This window comes from Protopterus annectens, chromosome 9.part0 (genome assembly GCF_019279795.1).
Source record: "Protopterus annectens isolate FY-2018-M chromosome 9.part0, PAN1.0, whole genome shotgun sequence".
Classification (NCBI taxonomy): domain Eukaryota; kingdom Metazoa; phylum Chordata; order Ceratodontiformes; family Protopteridae; genus Protopterus; species Protopterus annectens.
Window position 1 is genome coordinate 1,428,909,553 of NC_056743.1, and position 14,267 is coordinate 1,428,923,819.

At 37.4% G+C, this 14,267-nt stretch overlaps 1 protein-coding gene across 1 annotated transcript in view; it reads right to left on the reverse strand.

The window, feature by feature from the left end:
- LOC122812108 (neuropeptide Y receptor type 4-like) overlaps positions 1 to 13,853 on the reverse strand; it is a 273,354-nt gene extending 259,501 nt beyond the window's left edge. Inside the window, exon 1 of the mRNA XM_044084389.1 lies at positions 13,567 to 13,853. The gene's annotated coding sequence lies outside the window, so the exon portion shown is untranslated. The remainder of the gene's footprint in view (positions 1 to 13,566) is intronic.
- Between the last annotated feature and the right edge of the window lie 414 nt (positions 13,854 to 14,267).

Genomic DNA, 14,267 nt, shown 5'->3' on the forward strand with positions numbered 1-14,267 from the left:
TATTTCTAAACTACAGAATGCTGCATGTGGGTTACTGTAATTCAGTTGGCTCTATTGTAAAACTTTTTCTCAAGCATTCCTTGCATGTCCAGTAATGCTTAGGTGTTTAGATGAGGTGGAGAAAAGCAGTCCTTTCATTTATTTATTTTAAAACCTAGACTAACCTTATCCACTCTGTGCTGCTAACCTGAAAGGTTATTTCTGTATCTTCAACTCTCATGAGGTTCACTGTATTTTTAATTGAGTGCCATGTTCACGTGTTCCCAAGTACCTTGTTAGTTAACTTCTCACTACCTTTCAAGAAATGCCTGGTAGTGAATTATTAATACATTAGCATGTTACAATGTTTTAATTAACTGTACGTTGTAAATTTCTAATCTGTTTGTGATGTCCCTCCTCTGGGCCAGTAATCAAGGAACCTGAATCCTCACCAATGACACTAGTGATGGACATTCACTTGGAACAAAGATAGATACACACAGTATTTCCAGATGCAGCTCTCTGCACCAAGAACGGTTTCCATTAAGAGCACACAGGGAACACACTCAGTCCAGGATGTGGGTTTTCCATCTCTCTGTCTCTCTCTCTCTCTCTAGGCCCCCATTAAGACTCCCCACTGGCGTAGCCATAGAGTTGAGTCCTCAGCCAAGTGTCCCAGGCTAAGTCCTCTACCACCCTCTCTGTGAAACTGGTACCCTGTGTCCCTGCTCAAAGTAGCTGACACACACAGTCTTTGAGACTGGATTCTCACACACACACACACACACACACACACACACACACACACACACACACACACACACACACACACACACACACACACACACTCACACACATGCCTGGGAAAGGCTGGCACAGATTTACTGGCTATGCCCCTCTGCTCAGGCTAAAAGGTAGATATTATCACCAGGACACTCCAAAGCCAGCTACTCTAAGGCTCTTACAAGGGTACCCAATTATACTGAGTAAAATTAAAACTAATACAAATTATAGTGTTTGACCAATGCAGCAAGGCTTCCAGAAGTGGCATTCTTTAAATATTGGCTATTTTATTTCACTTCCCAGTAATTAATAACACCTAAACATTCCAAGTATTTGTCTAGATTATTTAGCTGTTATTTCTGTTCCTGTTAATGTATAATATGGCTTTAAAAACACCAATACTTCATGACAAGGGGTTGTTTCATTAAGAGGCTTTGTAGGAGTGTAACAACCATTTATATCTTGCCAGTACCCACTCTTAACCACCCCCAATCTTATCTAGAAATCCTGGACCAGTCAGGTCTGGGATGACTTTATGGCTGTCCATCCAATCATCCAAGTCTAAGAATGATAGCATATCACACTGCTTAATCTTCAGGGGTAGTCTGTTCCAGAGGTGGGGGAGACACTCTGTGATGCATCTGTCCCTCCACTGAGTTTTATTTGCTGGTGAAAGTTCAGGTCCCCAGTTCTGGTATCTGTAAAATTATTAGTTATGTGGAGATACAATAGAGCCAGGAAAACTGGGTCTTTAACACTGAATAAAGGGATAGTGCTTCCCGTCATCCTTGTTAGCTTAGTGACTTTAAGCCTGTGATCTTCTTAATTAGGATCCACTGGAGTCTTTCTAGAGGTTTTATATGTCTAGTGAAGCACATCCCAGAATCAGAAAATTTTGAATGAAAAGCTGAAGATCAGGTGAGACAATTGCCCCCCCCTTGTTGGCTTGAAGTTGAAACCAATTGTGCAATATTATATTCAGTTTGTGGTGTATTTTGTGAGAGGGTTAATGCTTTAGTTTGCATAATAGTTAATTTTTATGCACCAAAGCTGTTAAAATTATACAGTATGAAACATCAGAAATTATTTAAATTTCAAAAGAATGTACATGACAGCAAGATGAATGTCAGTGTCTATCATTACTTGCATAATGAACTAGCATCGTTTTGAGATAATGACTGACTCAATTACCTGTTTTTCCAAAGAATACTCATATTTTATTTATGCCCTGGTTACCATCCTTGTCTTGTCTCTACATCTTCCTGACAGTCACCACTAAGAGTTACAGTGTTAGTATCACTCCTGTTTGAGTACACAGGATGATGCCAATCAACTACAGACCCTTATGTGCCTCACAGTTTGAAACAATAAAGTGATACCAACAGCACTGCATAAACAGATACTGAAACATGCCAGCTATAAGCTAATGTCTCTCACTTGCTGAACTAGGCTGGCTTGAACTCCCTCACCTCCTTCAATGGTATCAACTCTCACTTGCCCACAAACTAGTAAACCATCCAGTAAATGTCCCATCCCTCCAGAATCTACTCCAACCCTATTGCACCACTAGACCACTAAGATCCAGCAACAAAAATCACTTGCAGATCACTAAAGCCAATAACTCTGCTGGTGAAGCACTATTCTCTTGCACCATAGCCAAATTATGGAACACCCTCCCACCCACAATTACCTCCGTACCATCATGCACCCACTTCAAAACTTTACTAAAAGCACACCTAAAAACATGCTGGCTATGCCCTTGCCAATCCCACTCTAATATCACCCACCCCATCCAACCACTACCTTTCTTTCCACCCAACTAACTACCTTGATTATAACAAGCTCAGATGCTCATAAGCCTAGTACTTATTATACAGCAGGAACTTCTTAATGTAACATTTGTTAATGTCTGTTATGTACTTCGCAGATAAAGATTCTAGTTGTCTACTGATGCACTATGTTCTTCATCTGTAAATATGTTGTAAGTAATTGCTATGTTAAATTGTTAATCGCTATGTAATCCAATGTAACTGCTGTCTGTTTATTTTACTGTGGAGCTTTTCTCTCCAGGCCTTTGCTGAAAATGGACCTACGTCCAGTCGGACACTCCCGGTCAACAAATATAAATAAATAAATAAATAATATTATTTTCTGTTGGCCAGTTCCATGGCATGTACTCCACTGGTTCACCTCTTTCATTTTACATCACAAAACTGACCCAGGATTGAAGTAATCTAATTGGTCAAACCTGATCAGTAGTTTGTCTCCATGGTTTATTTACTTTTCTGACAGTAGCACATTGTTATGCAACAGGGATAATAGACAATAAAGGGCAGAAATGGTGAGAAGGATAACGTTGGACAAGGGTTATTGTAATGTTGTGACAAGCTAACAAATATATTTCTCATGCCACTATAGTTACGCTAACATATTTCTTCTATAGAGAGTATTTTTTGACATAGAACATTTTCTGATATTGTAGTGCAGCTTTACTTTCTGTGTTATAAGGGACAGATTTTGTTTGGGTGAGTAAAATGTATGCTAGTTAAAGTTGAGACTGACATTATAATAAAGAAAAAGTTAAACATAATTGTGTCCTGCTTTTCTCTGTAACTCTGACTACCTTGCCCATGTACATGTATAATTTATGCAAATCATGTACCACTGATTTTACCCAGATTTCACTGATTTTGCCCTCTGGAGAGTGAGAGGTAGTAAAGGTACCAAACTACCTCTGCATAACGTTTCTTTCTTAACTACCACTCATACAAAATGCTTCTATCACTTCATACCACTCTCTGTTTCTACTTTCACATAATATGATAACATTTTACATGGATTTTCAACTCCATTTCAAAACAGTTTTGCCTCAACAGCAACTATAAATATTACTTATATGCTAAAATTATCTCTGAATTTTCAATATGCAAGTTACATATGTTCTCAACTTATTTTCTCTCTTGCAATTTTTTTCAAGAAATCTGTATACATATTAATGTCTGATCTATGTGGTTTCAGGCCATTTCATGGCAAGACATTTCCCTATGGGTACATTTGGTTGGGAACACATGACTGAAGTGAAATTCAGCTGCAGGGACATATGTTTGTTACAGATTCACTTCAGGTACAGAAAGGCATGCAGCATCATGACCACTGCTTCAATATTCAAGCTCTTGGTGGCAGTGGTTGTGCCGAACATGCTTATGTAACTACAACATGTAAAAGTGTGCTATAGCATGGAGGAAATCCTGCATGCTGCTGTAGTCACACACATGTTCCAATATGTGTTTTAGGCAATATTCCCTAGATACTAAGGGGGGTCAAAGTTCACACACACCATTTATCAGCACATTGATCATTGTTGGCTGCTTTTTCCCTACCACTGACAGGACCACTAGGTAACCTGCTGCTGCTGATGCCTGCCATATAGCCTGCTGTCTCTAATTGCCTTGGGATTCATGGACATTATCCCCCTACTTAGTTATTGAAGCTGTGGGCATGGCTTTGAATGCTACTCTGTGCCTGCAGTGAATCTGAGACAACCATATGTATCTCAGCTGAATTTCATTTTAGCCATGTGCTACCAATCAAAGGTATAAGCAGGGAAATGTCTGACACATAACAACCTGAACCCTTTATAGATACAATATGTTGGGCATATAAACATTATGGCCTAATGCACTGCATTTAATTCTATTAACATTCATCTCACGCTCTATAATGCATTCCAGTATAATCTGTTGTAGAGAGAGGGAGGGTGGAAGGAAGGATTGCCTGAACAGTAATCTGATTTCATTAGGTTATATTATGGTATGATCAAGACAATGCAGATGTTGCTAGGCACGAGACATACAGATGTGGCTATTGATAGTTGCAGTGAAGGGAATGCCTGAAAAACTGTAGAGTTTGTTTGGTAGCTAACTGGCATCAAGTTGGTCATCACAAAACTCTCCATCAGTTTGTGTTTCTCAACACACACTGACCCAGACTTAAACAAACACATCCTCACACACATACACATACACACACATGCATGCAGGCACAACACACACTCACACATACACACACACTTATGTGCAGCAGGGCTTGACTTCTTGTTTCTCCAAGATAGGTAAAGCAGTCTTGTAACTTTTTCTCACATGCTCTTGAAAGTACATGAGTCATAATTGTGATCTCTGGAGCAATGAGACTTTAGGTGCAAATGGTGGACTATATACTAATTCCACAATTGTATTATCTCCAAGTATTCCCTCTACTCCACAAATGCAGCATTCTTAGAGTTAGTACGTATGTATGTGTCATTAGTATGTATGTATGTATAAGTGGCATGATTGTAAAGGTATAGCACCCGCCACTTGGTGTTAAATCGCCTGTATATAAAAGTGCAACAGCAGGTTTTGGAATTTACTGTCTGAGAAATGTTCAAAATGTCACTGCTCGCTGCATCTGATCTCACACTTATGATAGGGAGAGAAAGTTCACTATCAGAAAGAAGGAAGGTCTGATCTAACTGAAGAATTTTATTTATTTGTTTATGTATTTATTTATTTATTTAATTCCACTTTGATGACCAGGGAAGCTCAGTGGGCCAAGCAGAACCCATTTTCAGTGGAGGCCTAGGGAGAAAAGCTCCAAAAGCAGTTAACAGAATATAACATAAGTAAAGTTTGGAATATACAGTATACAAAAGCATAAATATACAATTTAAAATACAAATGCAAAATCAGGGAGTATATGTTTAAAAACACAAATGTTAAAATATAGATAAAGTCAAAAGTAATACAAGTTTAGTGTTTGTTCCAACAATAATGTTAACAATCAGAGGTGATAGTAGACAAGATTGAAGGGGTGACTGAAAAAGACGACAGTGTAATTTTGGTGGAAAGGGAGCAGGAGCAGTCCCAGTTTGAGGTAAGGTAAGAATGGAGGAGAGATTTGAAATTAGAGTGGTTGCGAGTGCAGCAAAGGGAGGGGGGAGATAATTCCATAATTTAGCTAAGGAATGTGTTAGAAGTAATTGGCCAAGTGGGCAAAGGGGTAAATTTTGTTTCAGTATGATTAACGAATAACCATTAGTCTGTCCATACAAGATTTGGTGACATCAGCAAAAACTAAATTGTCTGATTTAATGTTTTTAAACATGGGAATATTGGATCAGAAGTGCCAAAAATACAAGTAAAGAGAGTAGATGGAATTATTTATCGGTTCAGCAGTCCCAGTTTACTTGCTGAATCATTTTGCCAAACTAGTCATCTTTCTTCTAAGGCTGTATGATTTCGTAGGATGTTGCATTAAGTAAGGGGATCAGGAGATGAAGCACCTTTCATAGGGCATATTGAGGGCTTTCCCTCCAGTTCACCCAGGATCTTTTTTTTTATTATTTAATCTGATTTCAACAAAGCAGTCCAGCAATTAAATGAGAACTGATGAATTGACACCCTTCACCCAGGACCAGTAATTTATTTATTCATTTGTTATTATTTAATCTGATTTCAAGAGAGCAGTTCAACAAGTAAGAGGAATTGCTGAATGATACCATAACTATGGAGGGAGTAGCTATTGATTCATACTAATGTGGATGGCATGTCTTAGACCTCAAGGGTGAAGAGCTTCTGGACAGGTGAAAGGTACCCATTAAAACTTTGGTCCTGTATATAGAAAGACTATACAGAACAAATACAAGCATTTTGATGCATAATCCATTAGGAACAAGCAGGTACCTAAGTGGAAAGTATTATATACACATATAGAAGGGGAAATAAAGTATACACTGCAGAAATACTTCTTATGGCATATACCTCAATGTTTCATAAAGACTGCTTTGTCATTTTTATGTCAAGCACAAAAACAACAAATTTAAGGCAACTTCTTACAACAGGTAAGGAGTAATGACTGCTTCAGTTGCATGCATTACACTTAGGAGCTAGAACATGCTGTGGATTTTACAGTGAGACTGGAAGAGCTATGAGACAGACAAATATCATATTATGAGAGATTTATGAAGTCTGAGACGACAGGAATAAAGGAGGAGGCACATGCAGATCCACTTCATGACAATAATTCAGCACTGAAGAGTCAAGGTACTTTGAACAATACCTTTGCGCACCAAAGATAATCATACTGTAAATCAAGAAAACAGACTGATTCTGGAAACACTTAAAAATCTTTCAGTCGTTGTTACTTAATAACGACTACATCACCAAGAGGCATAATCTCTACATTGAAGTGAAGCATCATAAAACTACCCCCTTATAGATAGACAGAATCAGACATTTCACTATTCAAAACTTTCCTGAAAAGAAATTAAATCCCTTATAGATGGTACACATAGGTAGACATGGATAGTTTTAATATTATCTGGAAAACGAACTCCTGAGCCATCTAACACAGTCAGCAGCTTGTTGACTGAATTTGGGCAACTTCATCAACCAGATTGAACCTCAGGATTCTACACTCAGTTTGCTCCTGTTGAAATTTTAAAACTGTATCCACTGCTTGAGTTAGAAAAGAACTCACAATCTACATTCTAAATGATTTCAAAATGATGACTTCTTGTATCCAGAGTTCCTACAGCTGGTAAGTCAGCTTCATCGCTGTCCATTTGTTTCACATTTTTGAACTTATTGCTTTGGAAAGGGTGCCCACATCATAGCTGGGAATGTATAACTATTCCACATTTAACAATGAGCCAGAGACCTAAATATCCTATCATTGCAGTTTCAGCCCTTGAAGATACTAGAAAAAGTAGTTTATAAGCAGCTAGTTCAGTATGTTAACTCATATGACCTTCTGTACCACCATGATTCTGTGATGAAAACAGAACCTTCATTGCACTTTAAACATCACCAGTAGCTTACTAACCAAAATGAATTCTTCATTATTGCTTAAGGACCCTGCTAGCTCATCTAATGAAAGCATTCATTGTAATCATCTGTACTCTCTTTACAAACATTTTTTGCTTTATAATGTATTTTAAGCTTGTTTTTTTATTCTAACTATTGTATGGAGTAATCTTCTCATACTTAGAGCTTTTCTCCCCGGGCCTCTACTGAAAATGGATATGTATCCAGCTGGACTAGCCCGGTCAACAAATATAAAATAAATAAATAAATAAATAAATAAATTCTGCTGGATATCCATTTTTTCATCTCATATAGTGCAGCCAGAAATACAAAATAACTTTATTCAAATTTGAAACTAGTTTTACAGTAGAAAGCTAGAAATAAACATTACATTTTAGTAACTGGACAAAGACTTGCCACAGAAGGCCTCTGCTCATCAAAACTTTCAACATTACATAATAAAATAAGCAGGGTAAATTCCACAGTTTTGTATTAACAGTACAGAACATATGCAACAGTAAAACTCCCTGCTCTACGAGATTTCTCAACGTAGTAGTTGTAAATATCATATATAGTTGCAGGTTAACTAAAGGTCAAAAATCTTTATATCAAGTCATACTACTACTTTTTTAATGCAAAGCTATCAACAGTATTGTTGCTTATATACCATTTCCTTGTTTATTCTAATCTTGCTGGTAAATTATCTATGTGGTCTTACACCCAAATGGTTGTATTCTTTGTTTGTATATACCCACTTTCTACATTGGACTGTTGTACATTTGTGGGTAATAAATAAAATAGATTTCTGAGAAAAAAACTTTCTATATTACATTTAAGACAAATGAATCAGTTCAGATATGTCAAAGTCTGACTGAAAAGTATCTTGTCACTTAGATGTCATATTTCATGGTTAGGCAATAAACTATCAAGTCAGCTGAAATATGCTTAAGGGTAACCAGTCCTGTAAGTGCAGAAGACGATTTTTGGACAGAACGGAATATATTCCTACTCTGATTAGATTATGCCCTACTAAAATACATTCTTTGCCTAGAAGTCGGTATCGGGCAAATACAACTGATGTACTACAGGATATGATGTGGTACCTCACATAGACTATTTAGTCATTCAAAACTTAATGAATTAACTTTAATGTGCCCTGCTAAGTAGAATATCCTCCCAACAAACTTAGGCACAGAGCACGCAAAATCTTAAAACTTTCAAAACACTGATAATGCATCACCACATGTCATTCAGTCAGCACACTGCCACATTGATGCCTTTGCCCAAAGGCTGACATCACCCATACCTGCCTTGTCTTAGGCCCTTAGTGACTCTCTGTTATGACTACCAGTCAAGGTGTGCATTGCTGAGGATGTTAATATATGAGGAGTGATTACTGTTCTTTGACATCCTCAACGACTTCTGTTTTCCCTGTTGAGAACAGCTGCCTACCTTCATTCTGTATGTTATTTTTCCTAATACTTGCATGCTGTTACCAAAATAATGCATCTTTTGCTGTAATTGCCATGTATTCTCATTTTTACCTCATTTTATATCTCTTTTGCGTCTATCCTTCATTGTTTTTACCATTCGCCTTTTATACATACCTTGCTTTGTAAGTGCTATTTTAACTACATCTTTTTACATCTCTTGCCTTGCTTTATCAGTGCTATTACTTTGCAAATGTTACTTTAACTTCTGCTTCATTTTACAACTCTTATTTTACAAATGCAACGTTAACTTTTATTTCCTTTTACAATGCCTATCCCCATCACATCAGATAAAGCAGAGGCACAGGGGCTTATTCAATGGAACTTCTTTCTACCCCTGGCTTTTGTGTACTAATAGCGTTTTACTTTATTAATGAATAAAACATACAACCCTCTCTTGCAAGCAACTTTTGATAATCACCTGTATAATATGCAATGTCTAGAACTTGCTGAGCTTTGTAATAGTACATTCACAAATTGTGTCCATCGATTATTATGTTTTACTACATTTGTTTACATTGCTCTGCCTTGTGTGTGGGTTATGGCTGAGAATGGTCTAATTAACTCACCTACTCTATTTTCAAACAAATAAGAGTGAATAACTTGGATAGCAGAGCAGCTAAGACATTAACTTCAACTCTCAAGGAACTGCAACAACGCTGAAAAAAAATATAGAAAGTATGTAAATAACCATTCAATTTATTATTCAGAAAATGTAGAAGGACAAGAAACAGAGAGATTAGCTTTGAACACAAGAACATGAAGCTACAGAAAAACTGTTTAGGTTATAAAACAAGCACTTAATAAGCGTTCATGTTTTGAACAAAGGGAGACATGCAGACAGGTATCATTTTAGTGAAAGGGTTACACCAGAAGTTGTGTAAAGAAAGGATTGAGAACATGGATAGGTCATTTTATACCCACAGATGACCTACAGCCAGAGACAGTATGGGAGACTGTCAAAGACTGTGGACATCCCTTGATTGGCCTATAATTATTTAACTATTTAATGGGAGCTGGAGGCTGAATCACAGGATTGGAGTCTGTTACTTACAGTCTATTAGCAGCAACTTTAGATATGAAACAGACAATTGCAGACTGATTAATCTCTCTTTAAACTGCAGTCAAGTTTAAGAGCAGATTACTGAGGAGAAAGGGCAATTAAACTGTTTGATTAAGACCTGTTGGTAGGCCGCAAAGAGGTTTCTCAGAGGGAGATGATGTCAAATAACTGATAGCAAACTTTTGAGCTGGCCAGTATAGCAGTGGATAATCCCTTTCGTTTCTAATGCAGTGATGTTTTGTTCAGGGAATGGACAACTACAGAAAGCAAAGAAAATCATGTACAGGTGGGCAAACACAGAGAAAGGTGGTGAGGGGTCACATCTCGAGTATTGGGAATGTCATCTGTGTCACCTTATTGGATGTGATGTCCAGGCAAACTCCACTGCACATGCATAGCTCAGATAGTGAGGATGGCATTATGTGTAAAATTCACCTAAGGACATGTGGTGTCACTGTTCTCTGGAACACGGCCAAAGCAGAAGAGATATAAATGCATTTATTCATCTTTTTGTCTATATAGCTAGCTAGGGATATTTAGCTAGGGCGCTGGGGAAATTCTTGTACTCTTTTTGTAAATGCTTTGAGATGTTTTACATTCACTTGCGCTATCACCAACTCAGGCAGATGGGACTTTAATTTAATATTGTATCCAAAGGATGACACACTCTGGACTGCAGCACCATCCTCCATCTGTTGTACTGAAATGTCAATAAAGAAAAAGGAATCCAAGAATTTGAAGTGGGAAATGATTCCACATCCTTCTGATCTGCCAGCATGCAAGGTGAGTTCACTACCTGTTAATCCACTGACACTGGAATTAAATTTTGAAATGGCTAAAATAAAAGTTAGTGAAGCAGTTACTGATTTGTCTGACTGCTTTAATTCAAAAGAAGACAAAGATAGACATACTGAATCTAAGATTACCAAGGCCTAAAATCACCTTGCCAATACATCTGTGTTCCTATATGAGAATAAGACTATGGAGGCCTGACCATAATAGTCCCTTGTAACCAGGAGCATGAGACACAATGTTAAACGCCAACAGTAAAGATAAATAAAATGTTAGACTGCATTCTCAGCTAGATTAACAGCAGATCAAAGTTGCTCTGCTGCAGATTACTGTCAGACAACATCTTGAATGTAACATGCAGAATTCTGAGACATATACATTTAAAATAACAGAGTTGTAGGAAGGCCAGGATGGAGGGGCATCTGTCCAACAAGTCAACTTGTTGGGGGTCCCTAACTGGTTGACAGCTTCTAAACTGTCGAACTGTTTTGCTTTTCTTTTAAAGCTAGCAAAGTTTTATTAGAAAAATAAATGTGTGACAGCTTACAGGTTGTCACTGGATAATCATAATTGTGATCACTCATAGATGGATGGGTACCTAAAAGGTGTGCTGCCTGGAGTCTAGTACAGCTGCAGATCTATAAAAATGGTACAGGAAAGATCAGTGGGCATATCTTTTGGCCCTCACTGTACATAGATCAGAGGACAGTAAGGCATCACCTGAAAGTCAGAAGAGGGATAACAACACAGGCAGAGGGGAGTGGACACACAACAACTGGATTTTCTAATTTAATATATGCCAAGCTGAAACTTGAACTTCATGGTTGGAAGGAGAAAGGGTAAAAGTCACGGTTGCTACTTTACTGAAATGTTTGTAGTATGCTGGAATTTACTCACTTAGAAAGATCAATGAAAACAGCTGGTAGACTGAAAAGGGGACGGGGTAAATTTAGGTGAAAATGAGGGTCATCTGAGGATAACAGAGGATGTAGTGTCATTAGCAAATGCTGAAATGGGGAGTGCTGCATTGTAAAGCATGTGTGGCATGCTAGAGTGCCATTTTGCATTAGTTTGGTTTGGTTGCATGCTGGCAGAAAATACATCAGCAGAAAGACAGGACATACCAAATTACATAATTAAAATTATAAGCTTGAATTCAGTTTGTCATTTAAAATATTTAAGTAACTTATCCCTTGCAACTATTTCTGTCTTTCAGTTTGTGAGATCATTATAGCAGAGTTGGTTATATCAAGATAAATCATTACAGATATATTCAGTCATCTATAACTGTACTAAAATGGTGTCAGCTGGTAAATAAATCATTCCCAAGCTCAACACTTAAGATGCAAACTGTAGAAGCTGAAATGAACTGATTAGTTATTTGCAGTTTGGTTGCTGGTTAATTCATATACACAGATATTGCTTTTTTCATTTTTGAGTGGAGGCTGACAAGCAAGTAGATTTTAAAATTATCACGCAGACAGGAATACCACTGTGTACCACAAGCAATAATAGTCTAACAGAAAACTACAATTCAGAAAAATGTCATGCAGTAAAATAACCCACAATAAATAAGAATAAATCTATGAAGCATACATAATACAGCATCCAGTTAGTCTGTTAATTATTGTCTTTAAAATAAAAATAAAACAAATGAATATAAAATCATGAATGCCCAGAGCAAGACAAGATGATTAAACTGGGCATTCTAGGCTGGGATGATAAAGAGAGGGCTGGGATAAAACTGAACGAACCAAAGCTAAATGAACGGTTATAAACTGTAAAGTGTAGAGGAAGGGTGAAGAATATTCCAGGTCCAAAGAACATGCAGCAGTCAAACTGAAGAATTTTAACCTAACACCACACTTGAAACTATCTAGGGATATTAAGTTTGCAAACTCAGGTGGTACCCTGTTGCAGTGAGAGAGACATCGTAAAATATTCGGTTATCAGATTGAGTTTCTTTTGGGGTCACTCAGGAGAAGTTGATTTGAGGACTCAGAATGGATGTTATTTAAAAAACATCCATAGTGATTCCTACAGGATTTATTAAAAGTGTGCCAGTTTATGATGTGCACCAAACAGTACTTGCACAGAAGTAACATGGCAACAAAATAAGCAAATATCTTACTAGGATAACTGCACCAAGCATAACTTACAGTCTTTTACAAATCAGATTTATGACAGTTCTACAGAGCTGGTTGTGGAGTAATAACTATCTGAAATGGATCACATTCACCCAAAACAGGAAAGGCAAAATATATATTAAGTGTATGATAACCATGCATTTGTATCTGTTTTCTAACTCTTTGCACAGAAATCCAAATTAATGCATTTTTTTCCACTGGAGAGTTAAAATTTCTAGATCTGGACTGACTAGGACAGTGGGAGGTTAAGGGACTTACTCAAGGTCACAAAGCTATAATTTTTAATTCAAACTGGACTCAGGCATAATGCTAATCTAGTTCACAGTGCAGTGCTGTAACTATAGGACTATATATTCTCTGCCTACACTATAAGCACTTCAAGCTTTTTTCCATCAAAGCCTGTTGACCTGTAAGAAAGTCAGTGTTTTGAGGTTGCAAGAACTGTCAACTGTACTGCTTCTGACACTTACCTTTGGTCTCCGTAAGCCCCCTGATGCACGTCTTCCTGCAGAAATGCCACCTGCAAAAAGTAAATATTTGCCTATTTCACCTCCAGGAGATCTTGTAGTATAAATGGCTCAGTGAATCTGTTTCAGATGAAGGTATTGTATGCCATGTAATTGTAATCTTTAGCTCTGCTTGAAGTAATGAGTCTCTGAATATGTGTATGTCTCTCTCTCTCCCCCTTCAAATCCACTCTGTTTTCTCTCGTTCTCTCTCTCCCAGTCTCCTTTTTCTGCCTTGGCTGTTCCTTCAGCACAGCTAATTTAATCGTATCTTTTCTCTGCAGGTTGTGAAAAAAAAAAAGAAAGAAAGGAGGGGGTGGGGGTGTATGGAATTTTGTAGGCAGTAGAGGGCTCTGTTGAACAAAGGCTTCAGGAAAGCTAATGTGTAGAACATCGCTACTGACAAAAGTCCCATGAACAACTAATTTTACAACATCTTCTTTGTTAAATCATTATAAAACAAATCATAATATAAGAAACTGTTAAAGAAGAAAGTGCAAAAATGTCACATACTGTTACTAAACTGTAATTTAAAATATGTGCACCTGTGGTTTAGCGATCTCCACAGGAGCAAAGGATGTCTGTTAACATTATCACCATGAATGCTGAAGCTAAGGAAGTCTGTAAACTGTTAAACGATAGAAGCTCCATAGACCATTCAGTTT